We start from the raw sequence: 19,959 nt of genomic DNA on the forward strand, positions 1-19,959 counted from the left end.
CGGCAATGAAGTTTCCTTCACTTCTGCTTTTCTCTGCTCAACTTTGCATTTTGCTCTCTCTTTTGCTTACATTTAATTCTCATCAATATACATAATAAATGAAAATTTCATTCCTTTATACCAAGTACATAAAATAATTCCTAAGTTAGTTGTTAGACCTTCTCAATTAATCATTATAGGACCACATTACGAACATGTTACACCTAGTGATAACATTAATCTTCCACCTTGCAACTTGAATAACTTTCCATACACATAATATTATGATGAGAAAACTTAGCCATGTTAACAACAACATGTCTTCTCCATATCCTCAACCTTGAGTCTTAGAACAGCAATTCTGCTAAGAGATATAACAAGTTTACCAAAACATGCATCTAAACTCTATCTTAGAACATACATCACGAAAACTTGCATAACTTCTTCCAAACTTATACTAGATACTCAAATGTATCTCCCATAACCTCAGATATCTATATTACTCAACTATTCATCCATACCAACTTGATATTTCCATTGTTCTTCTGTCAAATACCACAGAAAACTGTTATGTTGACATCAATGATAAACTCAATCATAAATGTAACGTATCATCATAGTAACATATCTACAATACTCCCCCATAGGAATATCATCAATATTGATGCTTCCAAAAAAAAAAGGCTACTATGAAATTCCAAATCCATATATGTATTCTTCTTTTTATGAACTCAGAACCACAAACTTATGTTTCCTACTAAACCAAGAAACAACTCTTGATCCCAAACTAAAAGAATACCCTAAAGTGTTCCTTTTGTTCATTATACTTTCTTCCCAATTTGTTCCAGTATAGTTTATCAACTTGATTCCTTCACCTCAAATATATTTGATCTCATACTTAATTGTACCATGTAAGTAACGCAACACATGATTACCAATTGTCCAATGCACTCTCTTTGGTTCAACCATGGATTGACTTAGAGAGTTTACTGCAAATTCTATATATTGTCCAGTGTTGACCAAATACATCATCAAATGAGTAGACTACCTAAATTAGGTGGGATCTACATACATCTCCCTAGATGTATCTACCTTTCTCTAGTTCATGATCACATGTATAGAATGGCTTTGCAACCCTCCATCCCAAATCTCTTCAAGATTTCAATGCAATATTTCCCTTGACCAACGAAAATCTCTCCAACTATTTGCTACACCTCCATATCTAGAAAGTAGTGCATAAGTCCCAAATCCTTCATCTTAAACTCTATTGCAAGGTCTCTCTTTCAATCCTCTATGAGATCTAGTGAACTTGTAAGAAACAAGTCATCCACATATAGAACAAGAATGAAAATGTCACCCCCAACCATCAAGAGTAGAGAATAACATCTACCTCACTCTTCACAAAGCCCATTTCCTACAAGTATGTATCAATGCACTCATACCATGCTCTAGGAATATTCTTAAGTCTTTGCAAGGCTCTCTTTAATCTGCAGACGTGTGTCTCTTTTCTATGTGATACAAATCCTTTTGGTTATTCTATATATACACCCTCTGTAAATTCACCATTAAGGAATATTGTCTTGACATCCATTTGATGGGTCTAACATGTCATTTGTGTTTCAAATGAGATCATAACTCATATAGAAGTATATCAGGCCAATAGAACTAATATCTCCTCATGGTCTATTCCCTCCTTTTAAGAGAACCCCTTTTTCACAAACCTTGTCCTATATTTATCAATAATACCATATGCATCATGGTTTATCTTATAGATCCAATGTGATCCAAAAAATTCCATATTTTTTGGTCTAGGCACTACCTCCCATACACAATTATTGTTAGGAATAAGGTGTCTCAACCTTGGATAATTCCTATTCTTATTATTTGTTTTGTAAATTTATTTTTTTGCAAATAATGTAATTAAGTGTGAGTGTACATGTCTAGTTGGCATGTTGATGTGTCACTCCACTTGAATGTGTTGACATCTTAAATTATGACAAATTCCTATGATGCATAAGAGTTGTCTTTGGAAGATGCCCTAAAAATGGAAAGCACATTATATAAGCACTTTGAGGGTTGTAGATAGTTGTGAGGAGAGAGTGAGTAGTGTATTGTTGGTTGCTACTGGATAAGTCTTATGTGTCCTAAAAGAGCTTGCATTGTAAGTGTGTTGTAAACTTTGAGTTGAAGATAATATATTGTGCAGGTTTTGGAGGGGTGGGTTTGTTTTACCAAATGGTTTTTCTCCACTAGCATATCTTTGTGTTTGTGTTTTCTTTCTCTATCTATTTTTTGTATTCCTAGTTGGCTACAATATTATTGTTTACATAATATTGAATCTATAATTGTAAAGATTTTAAAAGAATTTGCACAATACTTTCCTTAAGAGATTAGTGTAGGAAGTTGTTTCCGCACCTGAGTTTCCTTGCAAGTGGTATCAAAGCTTGATCAACTTTTGATCTTAGTTGTTGAGTAGGGTTTTTTGAGCTAATATCAAGTTTGAGTGGGAGTTTTTTGCAGAGCATTCTGAATCTTATTTACAGATTGAGATGGCTAGTTCATCATATAGAAAAATGGAGGTGGAGAAATTGAATGGCAATAATTTTTAGTTGTGAAAACTCAAGATGGAAGACTTTCTTGAAGATCGTGATCTATACAAGGAAACTTCACTTGATGTGAGACCTGCAATAATATCTCAAGAAGATTAGGATCTCAAGGATTAGAAAACTAAGGGTCTCATTAGACTCTATCTAGCTAATTTAGTTCTCCTAAATGTTCTTGATGAGAAGACCACAAATAGTTTGTGGACATGGCTTGGGTCTTGTATTAGGCCAAATCTTTGGTGAACAAGTTGTTCCTAAGGAAGAAGTTGTATTCTCTCAGAATGGAGGAAGGAGGATCTTTTATATATCATCTAAATGCTTTTAATTTTTTGATTGCACAGTTGACATCATCTAGTGTCAAGATAGAGGAGGAGGATCAATGTATGACCCTATTATGTTCCTTTCTGGATTCATGGGACCATCTTGTGATGGCTCTTGGAAGTACTTTAGTCAATTTTAGAATGGATGACGTGTTAGCTTCCCTGTTATTTGAGAAGACATAGAAAAAGTCTTTAGATTTGGCTAAGGAAGCTCTTGTTGTTCGCGGGAGATCCAACAACAGAGGGAAGCAAAATGACACCAAGTCTAGAAAAGGTAGATCCAAATCCCGTGGGAAATCAAAGACTCTTGGAAAGACCAAGGTAAAATTTTGGAACTATGATAAGACTAGGCACTTCCGTAAAGACTGTAAAGAGCCAAAGAAGAAGAAGAGCTCAGATTCAGGTCAGAAAAACTTCAAGAAGTGCCTAGTACTTCTCATTGAAGTTGGTTCTCAAAGTATGAATTTTTTGATGGTGGAAAGGTGTACTTGGGTGATGATTCTCACCTAGAGATAGTTGGATGAGGATGGGTCACTATCAGATTCCTTAATGGGTGAGTAAAGAGTCAATAGGGTAATGCACATCCCTGGTTTGGCACAAAACCAATTATTTGTAAGTATGTTGAATGATGGAGGTGTGCAAGTAGTTTTTTTTTAAAGATGGATGTAAGATGATGAGAGGAGCTATGGTGCTTGCTAAGGGTACTAGGAGAGGTACTCTATTTTAGCTTGATGCATGCATTTCTCAGTGGAATAGTTCTTCTATTTCGAAGAAGAGAGAAACTATCATTTCATCAAAGTAAAGAAGATTTTGGTCATTGGTTCTAATGGTAGTGCAGCATGTGTGCTTAAGAGTGCAAATAAATTGGAAGGTAAGCTTCCTACAAAAAAGACAATGTTGTGGACTATGAGATTTGGCCACATTAGTGAGAAGGGTCTCATAACCTTGAAGAATAAGAACTTCGTTGAGGGGTTAAATGATTGTAATCTCAAATTTGACTTCTACGAACATTGTGTCTATGGTAAGCAAAATCATGTTCAATTTTACTCTAGTTCTTACAAATCTTTTGATGTTTTGGATCTTATTCATTCTAATGTATTTGGTCCTATAAAAGTTCCTTCAATCTCCAAGTCTATATTTTTTGTATCTTTCATAGATGATTACAGTAGAAGGACATGGATTTATTTCTTGAAAAGTAAGACACAAGTCTTTAGTTGATTCGAGGAATTTAAAGTCCTTGTAGAGAATCAGATTAATAAGAAGATTAAGTGTGTGAAAACTGACAATGGTGGTGAATTTTGCTTAGTAGAGTTTGAACAGTTCTATAAAGAACAAGGTATCGAGAGGCATAAGACAACACCTTATACCCCATAGCAAAATGGATTTGCAAAAAGAATGAACAAGACACTGATGGAGAAGGTTAGGTGTATGCTTAGTGGAGTTTATCTTGAACAAAGGTTTTGGGCTAAAGCTATGGCCACTACTTGCTATCTGGTTAACAGATCTCCTACATCAATTGTTGTTGGTAAGACACCCATGGAGGTGTGGTCTGGTAAGAATCCTTCAATTAGAAATATTCATGTTTTTAGTTGTGAAGCTTATGCAAATGTTACAAAGAAGAAAATATCTAAGTTAGAAAATAAAGTTGTAAAATGTATTTTCATCAGATATAGTGTTGGTATGAAAGGATACAAGCTTTGGGACCCTATGACTACTAAGGTGTTGTATAGTAGAAATGTTATTTTTAGAGAGCTAGCATCTTCTCCTATTGTGCTACAACCAGATGAAAAAGAAAAGAAGGAAGATATTGTTCAGTTGCCTCCTACCCCTAAGAAGATTGAATAGAAGGACCATGTTGGGTCTAATGATGAGGAGAGCTCTAGTAGCTCTGATAGTTCAAAAGAAGAGGAAGAACATCCTTAACCTTAGCCCTTGAGGAGATCTATGAGAGTAAGGAAGTAGCCAGAAAGGGTTGGTTATTCTATGTTAGATTCTAGTTTTTCCTTTGCTTGGATTACTAACATTGATGAGCCTAGATCTATGAAAGAGGCTTTGGATATGGAAGATGCAGGTTCCTAGATTGAGGCCATGAATGATGAGATGGCTTCATTGGATTTAAAAAAAACTTGGGACCTTGTACCTTTGCCTAAAGGACGAAAACATGTTGGTAGCAAATGGATGTTCAAGAAGAAATTTTGTGCGAATGGTAGTGTTGAAAGGTACAAAGCTAGATTGGTTGGGAAAGGGTACTCATAGGTAGAGGGAATAGATTATGGTGAAATATTCTCTCCTGTTGCAAAGTTAACATCCATTAGATTTCTATTATCTCTTGCTGCATCATATGATTTAGAGATAGAATAGATGGATATGAAGATAACTTTCCTTCATGGTGATTTGGAGGAAGAGATTTATATGTCATAGCTTGAGCACTACATTGTTAAAGGTAAAGAATCTTTGGTTTGCAGATTAAAGAAGTCTCTGTATGGTTTGGAACAATCTCCTAGGATGTGGTAGCTTAAGTTTGATGCCTTTGTGTTGTCAATTGGATTTTTAAGATTGAAATTAGATCATTGTGTTTACTTCAGAGTTGAAAATGATCACCTTCTTATTGTTGCATTAAATGTTGATGATATGTTGTTGTTTGGGAAGGGTAAGGATGTGATTTCTGATTGTAAATCTCAGTTGTCAGCATAGTTTGAGATGAAAGATCTTGGGGCAGAAAGATACATCTTGGGTATCGAAATTGGTAGAGATAGGTCTAATAGAAAACTTTGGTTGAGTCAGATTAAGTATGTGAAGTCTTTGTTGGAAAGGTTCACCATGGCAGATTGTAGACCATTGTGTGTTCCTATTTCTATGGGAACAAAGTTATCTGTAGATGATTGTCCAAAATCTCCTAGTGAGGTTGAGGACGTGAGTAGAGTACCTTATGCTAGTGTAGTTGGTAGTATTATGTATGTTATGGTTTGTACTAGACCAGACATTGCCCAAGCAGTGGGAGTTCTAAGCTAATTTATGGCTAATCCTAGATGGGTACATTGGGATGCAATTAAGTGAGTATTTAGATATTTGAGGGGTACATCAAATTACTCCATTTTTTATCATGGTAACTCTTTTGGATCTTTGCATTCAGCTTGTATTCATGGGTTTGTGGATTCAGATTGGGTAGGTGATATTGATAGTAGGAGATACACCAGTGCTTATGTGTTCATTATGTTTGGTGGTGCCATCAGTTGGATGAGTAAGTGACAACTTGTGGTTGCTTTGTCCACTATAGAAGCTGAGTACATGGCTTCTACTCATGCTTATGAGGAATCCATTTGGCTTAGGAGATTGTGTTTTGATATTGGTGTTGATGCATGACAGATTACTATTTGTTGCGATAGTCAAATTTTTTATTTGTCTTGCAAAGAATCCAACTTTCCATGCCAGAACAAAGCACATTTATGTGTAGTTTCACTTTGTGAGAGACATGGTGGAAGATGGAAAGGTAAATTTGGAGAAGGTAGATACTATAAATAATGTTGTAGATGCATTGATGAAACCAGTGGACACAGAGAAGTTTAGATGGTGTTTGGAGACTATGGGGCTTTTGGTCTATAGCAGTTAGTTCTTGTTATGTTCATGTTGCTCTTACAAGGTGTTCGACAAGTGGAAGAATGTTAGAAATGAGATGTCTCAACCTTGGATAATTCCTATTCTTATTATTTGTTTTATAAAGATATTTTTTTGCAAATAATGTAGTTAAGTGTGAGTGTTCATGTCTAATTGGCATGTTGATGTGTCAACATCTTGAATTATGATGGATTCCTATGATAAATTCCTATATTAGATTCCTATGATGGATTTCTATGATAGATTCCTATGATGTGTAAGAGCTATCTTTGGAATATGCCCAAAAAATGGAAAGCGCATTATATAAGCACTTTGAGGGCTATAGATAGTTGTAAGGAGAGAGTGAGTAGTGTATTGTTGGTTGCTACTATATAAGTCTTCCATGTCCTGAAAGAGATTTCACTGTAAGTGTCCTGTAACCTTTGAGTTGAAGATAATACATTGTGTAGGTTTTGGAGGGGTGGGGTTGTTTTACCAAAAAGTTTTTCCCCATCAGCATATCTTTGTATTTGTGTTTTCTTTCTATATTTTTTTTCTATATTAATGGTTGGCTGCAATATTATTGTTTACATAATATTGAATCTGTAATTGTAAGGATTTTAAAATAATTTGCATAATACTTTCCTTAAGAGATTAGTGTAGGAAGATGTTTATGCACCTGAGTTTCCTTACAATTATGTATTATTGAGGTATATTCCTCAACCATATCATCTTGCATACCTAATGGTGTGTAGCCTCCAGATAGTCAGAAGGCTCTCTGTCTACCAACTAAGTGGCTAATGCCACATAATCTTAAACTTGGTTGGTTGTCTCCTCTATCTCATACTATTCCTAGGAGCTCCAACAAACTCCTGAGTCTCCCTTTATGTCTCTTGAACCTCACAGTTCCTACTAACAACTATAGAGAATGAAATAACAACTTCTATGTCTTCTTGATGTATTTCTTGTTGCACTTGTTCTTCCATAGTCTATGAATCTTATCCACCTGAACCTATGTTTGTACTAGTAATTATATTGGTTAACAGTTTGTCTCCTTTAATTATTTGGTTTATACCTTGACTCTTAAAATTCCCAATAGCTAATGGAGAACAAAGAAGTTAACAACAAAATGGGTCAGTGTAGTAATATATCAAAGACCTTTGAATTGAAAGGTACAACTCCATTTTAGATGCAAGATTTGGAATGAATTTTGTTTTCTGGGTTTTGGGGGTATGCTCTTAACCAAAGAGTAAAAGAGGAAAAGACCAAATTGGTCAACACTTTAAATAACCTAGACAAGTGAAAAGGGGACTAACTCTTTAAATACAATCTATTCTAATTTAAATGTAAGATATGTAAACATGCAAGACTAGCTATGACAACAAGAGAGTAGGAATGAAGACAAAATGGGCAATTCCCATTTTATTAAGTTAACTAATATTTTGACAATACCCAGATTGTCTATCTTTTAACTACTCCATTAATCATTTTTTTACCCTCTTATGCAATGAACTACCATGTATAGAAGAGAGAGTAGAAAAATTCTTATGCTAAAGAAAGTAAGGCATATAATTTATTGAATGAAGGGAATAAAACCAAGTTCATTTGCAATCAGTCAATTTTTAACAACACATTCATTCTAAAGACTATACTACAACTATATGAACAACAAAATTAAAAATGGACTGAAAGTCGCACGCAGTAGTTCCAAGTATAGGAGTTTGCCCAAAAGTAATTATGTAGATCTGATTAACTTCTCAAAAAGCTACATCTATAGGCTTTCTCAAAATGGCTAGTTATAATAGATGTTTGTATCATAGGGCATCCCTAAATAGAAAAAACTAAAAATAGGACATTATTGAATTCTTGTTTGTTATAGAGACTGATAGAATTCCATAAATGGATACAAAAAAAAGGAGAGAGAGGGAATGAAAAATGTCTGGAAGAATGTTAGAGCATCATGCCTTCTTAGGAGTAACTACCTTAGCTCTATAAGATTTCATTGCATCAGTTACTTTGTCCAACTTCTTGACACCTAAGATGATGATATTGTCAGCTCGAATCATCCAATAGACGTGCATTTCTGTTAGCTCATCCACTCTAGCAACCTTTGAATAGAACTTCTCTAATGCCCTCTTATGATTGAGTTTGTTGATGAGAGCTCTTGAATCTTTGACATCTAGAAATTTAGTGGATTAGAAGCTTCATCAAAAAATGTCATAAACTTTGACTTCATCCTCTCAACATCCACAAGTTTCCCATTATCAAACACATAGGACTCTATATGTAGCACTCTTAGATACTCAAATAACTTTTCAATGACCTTCTACACTAAGTCATGCATGTCCTTTACCTCATTCGTGGACCTCACAAAGCTTTCCACTATGAATTCCAAAGATTGTTTCCAATGAAACAATGGCTCGTTACCCATTTTGAGGATCTCATGAGAGATGGCAACATTGGTCTTCATATCGATGATCTCTTGCAAAAAGTTCATCTTCTATGAAAAGCTATATATTGCCTTCTACATGGTGATCTAATGGATTGAAGTAGCTTCCCTCAACTTGTCAACATCCAAAAAAAGACTTTCCAAATCTTCAATTAATGGGGGACCTTGAGCCCTCATCTGATCCACCCATATAACACCCCGTTAGGTGACCCAAAAGAAATTAACCTAAAGTTTCACTAAGTTTGTCAAACATTTTTTTTAAAGATAACATAGACAATAGTAATAGAATAGTGGAAGTGATAACATATACTCAAATAACAATTACAACACATAATCAACTTGCAACTCTTAAGGATCCCATGACGATGAATCACATTTTAGTTAATTAATACTAAAACTAATATATAACACATCCTCATTAAATAATAACTTTAATTATGAATCCATTTAAATAATATACAATTACAAGATGTCACTTGGCAATAAACAGAATGCACAATCATCCACTGAACAAGTCACAAGGTATGAAAAGCTGAAATAATATACATCATGGAATAGATTACATCATCTCATAAGATCTATGAAATCAAATATAATACACTTAGAGTATAACCATCCATTGTAGAAATACAAGATTAGATAAAAAGAAACATCTGTACAAACACATCTAGCAATGGCATCCGACAGTCAAATCTCAATGGTATAATAAAATGCACTACCACCCAACCTCATAGAACCCAAAAAGGTCCACTCCCACCACACTGAGGAGATAAACTCAAGTCCCAAATAGGATAACAAACTCAAAATTCAAAACCAACATCTAGGTTCAAGGAATCACCTAAAAGCAAACTATCTCAAAGGGTACCAAGACACAAGTATCAACTAAACCCAAAGGCAACAATGACATGTAGGAAATAAACTATGCATGTGGGAAAGTGTCATCACACGAGCCAACTCTAAGGTTACCTAGCTAGTCTTTTAATCCTCCAACCCCCTAGTGACTCTATGTGACACTAGTATCCTTTCATACTCACAAGACATACTAATGAGTCATCTCTAAGGTTACCCAACTAGTCTTTTAATACTCCATCCCCCTAGTGACTTTCTGTAAAACCAATATCTTTTTAATCCATTTTAAACACATTTTATGAAATGTTATCACTTATTAACATAACCTACAATGGGTTACCCAGGTAGCCTCTTTAGGGATCTTGCCTCCATTGAAAGCCACTTCCCAACATGACATATAGATAATCTACCCTAAGCTCAATAAAATCAAAATATCACAAAAGACCACATACCATACATAATGTTCTTAAACAAGCAATTGACAAGTACTAAAAATTACTGATCATAATTACGGATTCCACCAATATGATCATCCTATCAGGACTGATCCCAAAATCAAGTACACATAAATCAATGCATGTCATAACATGGCATCACCAAGAACAAATCATACAATACCTCAGTCCTATACAAGTGACTAAAAAGAAATCCAAATACAACTGATCAAAGACTCAAAGGTTATATCAAATAGGTCACAACATTCACCTCATTTTCACATAAGAACACTAGAAAGCAATAACAATCAATAGATCAAAAATCCTCATAGAGCATACAAAACACATTACCATGGTTGAGTATAAAAGATCATGATCAAAAAATCATCCTGACATCATAAAACAAAACTCCCAAGCCTTTGGTAAACAAACTGATTTGGTCAAAGTACTAAGTCAACCTGACATCCAACAATAAAATCACACATCATAAAAAGAGTACATACAAAAGTCATTTTCATAATTCATAAGGTTTTAAAAACACATAAGTTCAATGTTCATTATAGGTTTTCAAGTTTTCATTCCCATTTTCAAGTATTCTAGTTCATAATAGTTTCAATCTCAATCAAGGTTTTAGTTTCCATTTCTCTGGTTTTCTTTATATTCGAGTTTTATTGATTTCATAGATATGATAAGATTTCAAAAATCTCATTAAAATTCAATTAGACATGACCTTGAACTGTCAGCCAACTCCCAAGTTTACCAATTGACAATTCACAATATATTGATCAAGTACCTTTTAATAATAGTTAACTAAAAACTTAACTAAATATTATTAAAAATAAATCGGTGATCATTAATAATATTATATTGTTAATAAAATTTAATATTTTCAAAGTTATTAATGTTTAATATATTAAAGCTTATTAACATTTAATATATTTAACTAACATAAATTACAGCTAACATAAATTACAAATTTATTAACAAATTTAATAATTTAATTTATTTATTTTTTAAAAAAGGTAAAAAAAACTTCCCCTCTTATTCTTGCGGACTGCTTTAAGCAGTCGCGGTCTACCTTAGGCAGTTGCAGGCTACTTGGCAGTTGCAGTCTGCTTAGCAACTACAGACTGTTAATGATAGGTCGTCGACAGCAGGGAGAAAGGGGGAAGGTGAGTGGGGTGGAGTGGTGGCCCCCGCCCACTACCTCATTTTTATATTTAGTTATTTATTCATTTTAAATATAAACAAAACAATAGCCACAACCCCCCTCCCGTCTGTAACAAAATTCATCGAACAATTTTTTTGTTTTGTTTTAAATAAAATTTGTTTAATATAAAAACAATAAAACAATCCCCTCATCATAAATCCTACAAATTCAATTATAAATATTTTTATAATAAAACTCATCATAGATCTGATAGAGAAGACACGATTAACCAATTGTTATTGCATTTTAAATTTCATTTTCCTTTCCAAACCTTCATCCCATTTTCCAATCAATAAGACAAAGGTTTCAAAACTATAAACATTCACAGATGAGTTTGAAATAAAGAACAGTGAGTTCACAATAAGGTTTTAGATTTAATCATGAACAAATCTATAACAGAAATCACTTTTCTTAAACAAGGGTTTCAACCCAAATAACATTCTGAAACCAAAATACACAAAAAACACAAAGAAGATAGAAGTTCAAAGAACAAAACTACTGTACAAATTAACCATGAAATCCTACCTAGATCTACTGCTAAAATGACAAACTCATAGAACACACAACAATTTCTTTTTCTCTCTAAAAACCTTTATCTCAAAAATTGGCTCCTCTAAACTTGTGTAATTGCAAAATGAGCTCTAAATCTTTGATAAAGATTTCTCCCCTAAATTTGGGACTCTAATTGTGCAATCACACGAGAGAACTCAATGATCATTATCTTTTATTATTTTACTATCTTTTTACATTTTCATGTACCAACTTTTAGATATTTAATTACAAAATATTTGTTAGTTTGTGGTGACTAATCAAGAAAGTACTATACATACCTCATAAATTCTTTGGGGTTTGGAGCATCGCCTCAAAAAAAAATTTGGGTCATGGCTGACATGTAACTCTAAAGTGGCATAAAATTACTTGTATAAAAGGGCTTAGGGTTAGGTATTTTCTTTGAAGATGTGATCTGAAATTAGTTCTTACAGCGGTATTGAGTTGTAAGGGATTACAGATTGTAATCAGGTTGTAATCATTGGATCATAATAATATCAAACTTGTTGTATGATGGACATAGCCCACAGATTGGGTGAACCATGTTAAATCTTGGTGCCTTATGTTATTTTCTTCGTGATCTATTATTTTATGTTATTGGTTATATTTGCACATTTGTTATTTATGTCTATGGTTTAATCCTAACAAGTGGTATTAGAGCGAGGTTATTTTTTAGTTATCCTCTATAGGAAAGTCTCATGGTTGAGTGGGAGTCTCACAGTTGAGTGGGAGCAATGGTAGATGAGGGTAAGTTGAGGGTTGATAGGTTTAATGGGCAAAACTTCCAGTTATGGAAGATGCAAATGGAAGATTATCTTTATCAGAAGGATTTATGGAAGTCATTGGAAGGTAAAGCCAAGTATTAGGGATCTATGTCAAATAACAAATGGGATCTTCTAGACAGAAAGTCATTTGGAAGCAGTCGATTATGCCTAGCACCATCAGTGGCATTTAATATTACAAAAGTGAAGACAATAGAAGAGTTGATGAAAATCCTAACGACATTGTATGAAAAGCCCTCCACTTCAAACAAGGTATTTCTCATGAAGCATTTATTTAATATGAAAATGGAAGAAGGTGGATCTATTGTAGATCATTTAAATGAGCTTAATACTATTACTAGTTAGTTATCTTATGTGGGTATCAATTTTGAAGAATAAATTAGAGCTGTCTTGATTTTGTGTTCTTTTCTTAAAAGCTAGAATGACTTGGTAATTTTTGTGAGTAATTTTGTTCCTAGATCTAGTACCCTAAAATATGATGATGTAATTAGTGTTATTTTAAGTGAGAAAACTCATAGAAAATCCTTAGGTGGATTTGCATCAGGAAGTGCTTTGAATGCACAAAGTAGGGGTAGAATGACTAAGAGAGGAAGTAATTTTGGAAATTGTGGGAAATCAAGAGGAAAGTCAAAGGGGAGGAGGTCTCAATTGAGAGGAGCAAATGACTAATGACTACTAGTACTGTGGGAAACTAGGTCATAAAAAGAAAGATTGTTGGAATTGAAAGAAAAATGAAAGAGATCAACCAGATGGAGACAAGGAGGCAAATGTGGTAAGTAACAAATCCTAAGAGGATGCTTTGCTTATGTCTTTACAAAGTGTTGATGATTCATGGGTTTTAGATTCTGGTGCTTCATTTCATGCTACACCTCATAGAGGTTATTTCATTGATTATGTCCAAGGGGATTTTGGGCTTGTTTATATGGGGGATAATGAACCCTATCAGATTATTGGAAAGGGAAAAATTAAGATTAAGTTGTAGAATGGGAATCATTGGCTACTACATGAGGTAAGACATGTTCCAAGACTGAGTAGGAATATAATTTTAGCAAGGCAACTTGGTGATGAGGGTTGTGTAGTTACTTTTAATGATAAAAATTGGAAGGTTTCAAAAGGTTCCCTTGTAGTAGAAAAAGGTGTGAAAGTAGGCACTTTATATCTTTCTATAGGTCATATTGTTCCTTCTACTTTAATTGTTTTAGAGAAAAATGAATGTTCAGGAACAATTGCTGCAGTTGAGCAGGGAGAACAAATAGTTGTTGTAGATTCTAATACAGTGCTGTGGTACAATAGACTTGGACACATGAGTGAAAAAGGTATGAAATTACTTCCTTCAAAGAAAGTTTTACTAGGTCTAAAATTTGTTAATATGGATTTTTGTGAAAGTTATGTATATGAAAAATAAAAGAGAGTGAGTTTTGTAAAGACTGGGAAGGAAAACAAAAGGGAGAAATTAGAGCTTGTGCATACAGATATATGGGGACTAGCTTAGGTATCTTCCCTTGGTGGCTTTCATTATTATGTTACATTTATTGATGACGCAACTAGAAAAGTATGGGTTTATTTCCTTAGACAGAAATTTGATGTATTTCAAACTTTTAAAAAATGGAAAAGCTTGGTTGAAAATGAGACTGGTAAGAAATTAAATATCTCAGATCTAATAATGGTGGTGAGTATTATAGTTGTGCATTTGAAGATTAATGCTCCACTAATGGTATTCATAGACTGAAAATTGTTACAAGGACTCCATAGGAAAATGGAGTGGCTGAACGCATGAACAGGACTATAATGGAGTGCGCATGGAGCATGAGGTTGCATGTTGAGTTGCCCTTATACATGTGGGAAAAAGCTATCAATACTACACTATATTTGATTAATAGAGGTTCCTCTACTCCTTTGGGTTGTGGTATTCCAAAGGAAGCATGGACTGGTAAGAAGGTGAGTTATTCTTTTCTCAAAACCTTCAGCTCTGAAGTATTTGCTCACATAGATTCTGAAAATAGAACCAAGCTGGAAGCTAAGTTAAAGAAATGTGTATTTTTTGGATATGGCATTAATGAATTTGGTTATAGGCTTTGGGATTTTGAAAATCATAAAATTTTAAGAAGCAGGGATGTCATATCCAATGAGAAAGTGTTGTGCAAAGATCTATTGCAGCAACGTGAGAAGAAAGAAGATGATTATGTAATGTTGGATGATACTCCAAAAGTTGATGTTCCAGCCATTCCTCATGATGTGCAACAACTGCAAAAAAAAATACCACACACACGGGTGAATGTTAGATAGTCAACAAGGTAAATTAGACCTCCAAAAAGATTATCTCCCTCTTTGTATTAAATTTTACTTACTAATATTGGTGAACCTAAATGTTATAATGAAGCTATGCAGGTGGATACTAAGATTCAGTGGGAGTCTACAATGAAAGATGAAATGGACTCTTTGTTGAAGAATCAGACATGGGATTTATGCAAGTTCCCTGTAGGTAAAAGAGCTTTATAGAATAAGTGGTTTTACAGGTTGAAAGAAGAGGAAGGAGGTAAGATAAGATTTAAAGCCAAGTTAGTTGTGAAAGGATTTGCACAAAAAAAGGGCATTGATTTTAATGAGATATTTTTTTCTATTGTTAAGATGACTTCTATCCATACTATTTTAAGTCTTGTGGCTACTGAAGATTTGTATTTAGAGTAGCTTGATGTTAAAACAATCTTCCTTCATGGTGATTTGGATGAAGAGATATATATGGCTCAGCCACAGCAATTTTTAGTCAAAGGTAAGGAGAACTTAGTGTACAAATTGAAGAAAAATTTATATGGCTTGAAGCAAGCACCTCGGCAATGGTATCTAAAATTTGACAATTTAATGCATAAGCATGGATACAATAGGTGTCATTCATATCATCGTGTTTATTTTAAGAGGTTGGATGATGATAGCTACATTATTTTATATTTATATGTTGATGATATACTTGTAGCTGGGTCTAACATGGATCACATTAAGGGGTTGAAACACCAATTAGCACATGCATTTGCTATGAAGGATTTGGGGGTAGCAAAACAAATCTTTGGTATGAAAATTTGAAGAGATAGGAAAAATAGAAAATTGACACTATCTCAGGCTGATTATGTTGAGAAGGTCTTGCAACATTTCTCTATGGAGAATGTTAAAGTTGTTAGCACACCTTTACCTAGTCATTCGAAATTGACTAAGGAGATGTGTCCCAAGACACAAGAAGAGGAGGATAAGATGTCCAAGTTACCCTATGCTTCAGCTATAGGAAGCTTGATGTATGTTATGGTATGTACTAGACCAAATATTGCACATGCAATAGGAGTCGTTAGTAGGTATATGAGTCATCCAAGAATTGAGCATTGGAATGTCGTCAAATGGATTCTCAAATATTTGAGAGGAACATCTAATAAATATTTCACTTTGAGGGCTCTACTACTAATTTACAGGGCTATGTTGACTCATATTTGGTAGGGGATATTGATACCAGGTAGAGTACTATAGGTTATGTCTTTACTATTGGTGGGGCAGCCATGAGTTGTGTTTCTAGGTTACAAAAGGTTAATACTTTATCCACTACAGAGGTAGAGTATGTAGCTACTATAGAGGTAGCCAAGGAGATGATATGGCTTCAGTTCTTCTTAGAAGAATTAGGACACCCTCAAAGGGATAATTATTTCTTTATAGATAGTCAAAGTGCCATTCATCTTGCAAAGAATTTAGCTCTACATTCAAAGACTAAACACATATAGTTGTGGTACCATTTTATTCGGTCAGTTTTGGAGGATGTTTAGTTAAAGCTAGATAAGATACATACAGATGACAGTCCAGCAGATATGTTTACAAAGGTAGTAACAAGGGAGAAGTTAAACTCCTCTTCAGGTTTGGTTGGTCTTTTAGACTAAACATGAATAAAAGAACAGCAGATCCTAGGGTGGTTTGATCCAGTGGGAGCCTCATGGAGTAGCGGCATAGCTACAGGATTAGTTTCCAAGTGAAAGATTGTTGTTTAGTGTGGAGCCTAATCAGTCCCCAAGTGGGAGATTGTTAGTTTGTGGTGACTAATCAAAAAAGTATTATACATACTTCATAAATTCTTCAAAATTATTCATTCGAAGATAGAATAAGTCATTCAACTTTTGGGCCCATTCCTCTTTATTTTTCAATTCATCCCTCTTGTCTATGGCATGTGGGAAAAGTTTAAAATCAACACTCTTATATTTTTCAAGATAATTAACAATCCTCTATTGAAGGTCAACTCTTTTATCATCAATTTTTGAGAGATCATTGGCAATATCGTAAGTTTTTTTTATATTCTCATAGGATAAATTGATGATAGAAAAACATAAAAGAGTAACACCTTTACTCCTTTCACTCCATTTGTTGACAATTGGCTTCAAGGCCTCATCGTTTGCCTTTATCTCATCCCATATATTTATTGTCTTTGTTAGTTGCTCATAAAAAGAGGGCCAATCAATCTTATTAACTAAATACATGATATCTTTCCTTAGATTAACCTCATATTGCACATTAAGCTCCACATGTAATGCCCATAACTTACTCTTTTCCTCTTCAAAGTCTTTTTTAGTATAAAATTCTAGCCTTTGGGGAGTTTTTGGAATATCAACATGATGAGTGGATTTAAAAGGCTCCACTGGTGGGTAAGGATAAGTAATTTGGGGCCAACTAGATTCTCTCACCTTTCTTTTTCCTAACTATTTATCCATTTGGAATACCTGAGTTTCTAGTTGATGTATCATGTTCTCCCTCTCTTCATATGACTTCAGTATTTCTTTGAACTTGGCATTCAACTCTAGAAATTTACTTTTATCCTTCCCAACAACTACCACCCCAAAGTCCATCATCTCCCTAGTCATTTTAGAGACTTTCTCACTGTCTACCTCATATGTGTAATACCCCAAAATTGGCTCATTGCCATTATACCAATTATGGTCTATTTCTAATCAATCCTAAGACCTATTCTAATAGGAAATTCTTATTTTGCTACTTGCTACTTGACTTAATTGTCAAATGCAGAAAACCCTAATCTGCATTCATCATACTTGTTATTTAATCTCTATAGTATGCACTCATATTAGCCATGTTAAACCTATTTGATTTCAATTTAATTTAATCTAAAGTGTTCATACTTTATTAAATTAAATTATCTCCTAAGACTAATGTGCTATGGGATTAAATTTATTTAATTTAATAAATATACCTATTCTAATTAATTAAAAGAAATTATTTAATTAAATGGAGAAGCTACTTCTAAATTAATTAAACAAAGTCATTTAATTAAATGGGAAGTTATTCCTAAATTAATTAAATAAGAAAAGTGTCTCTAATTAATTAAATAGAATTGTTTGATTAAATAGAAAAAGGTAATTATGAGAGCATATCTCATTTTATTAAATTAAATATCTCTCCTAATTTTCTCTTTAGTTCAAGAATGGAAATTCCTAGTTCACTGCTGATCAAATTAGAAGTGACCTAGATCACTTGCTCTCACACTGAAGTCTATCTGAGTTGACTGGCTCTTACACTCAGATCAGAGCCAGTTAACTCCCTCTAATTTGGGAATCTTCCACCTTAACTGAACCTCATCTTCAATCCTCATCGTTGATTGAAATCAATCTCAACCATTGATGGATTATAGGAAAGTCTATTTAAGAGACCCTCATTTTCTCATTATAGAGGTTGAATTGAATTTCTATTGAAACTCTGCTGAACTGTGCGCTCATTTATTCATTATTAGCGTGAACTCTCATTTCTTAGATTAAGAATCATTTTTAGTATAATATGCATATGCTCTAATATAGTTTCTTTTATATGTATTTAGACTAAATTGCATATACCATTCTAGATTACTTTGCATCTCCATATAGATTTAGTTACATCTTTAAATCTTTCATTCTTAGAGGGTTTGGTTACCTAAGCCTCATCGCTGAGGATATTAAATAGGCAAAATCCTTCTAGATAGAAGGCAACAGGTCGCTCTATCGGACCTCTTGGATAAACAACTCAATGTTTATTCTAGGATGATTCTGCATGTAATGACCATGTTGAAGTGTCTGTGAGGTTCAAAGGCCCACAATTCACAAGTACATTTCTAGCGCCCACCGTGGGGCCGAGAAAATCAATTTCTCTAGCCTTACTCTGCATTTTTTTAATCATTTTTGTGTTCTTTGTTCGTACAATTTCGTACAGGTTCTAAATCTTTGCGTGAGACTATTCATTTTCGTGCGAGGATTCTGAATCTTCGTATGAAGATTCTCTGTGTGTCACGCGAGAAAGTGCTCGAGCGCGCAAAACTTCACGTGGCACCTATTTTCTTCGCACGGGCCATAAAAGAATTTCGTGCAAGCCTAAAAATAATTTTGCACAGACCTATAAAAGATTTTGCATGACCTTGCGCAAGATTTCGCACGAGATAGTGAAAGATTTTGCGTGGGTACATGATTTTGTGTGGGTCTGTACATCATTCGCGCGAGTCTGTGCAAGATTTCATGCGGGTTTGTGAAAGATTTTACACAAAATTTTGCAATAGCAATACAGAAGACAATTTTTTTCCAATTTTTTAAATAAAAATAATGTAAAAAATAAAATTAAAAAAATGAGTATAAAACGAATTTTGAATTTTGACATTTTTGTAAGTTTTAACATTTTCTAAGCTTTTTTATGGGTATAAAAATGAACAAAAAAAGTTAAAATTTATTTTCCCATAGTTAAGCTTCCATTTTCACTAACGTGTTTTCTCTGAAGCATCTTCATTTCAATTTTTCTAATTTTCTGTAGCCTAACAGTTGTCTACAGGATGTTTGATGAAGACTCCTTTAAAAAAACTCTCAAAACACGAGCTAACTATTTGCTTGCAAGATGATTGTTAAAGACACGTTTGATGAAGACCAAATTTCAAACCCACAAAACATTATGTCTTCTTTTCTTGCTTTCCAAACTAGATTAATTAAGGGCTTGTGAACTTCCTAGGGTGCAAGATGGAAGAATAGGGGATTATGCTCTTCACCACTTGGAGGTCATGACCAAGGGTGAATCAGAAACCTAGACACTTCCAAAAGATAGCATTTCGAAGAAGGCAAGCAACTTAGTGGTTCTCCCAAATGAAGCCTTTAATGAAGAGATGATGATTTCCTTTTAAGGAATCAAAGTATTGGAATAGGCCA

Source organism: Cupressus sempervirens, chromosome 2 (genome assembly GCF_028749045.1).
Source record: "Cupressus sempervirens isolate cs-2001-9-10 chromosome 2, ASM2874904v1, whole genome shotgun sequence".
Lineage (NCBI taxonomy): Eukaryota > Viridiplantae > Streptophyta > Pinopsida > Cupressales > Cupressaceae > Cupressus > Cupressus sempervirens.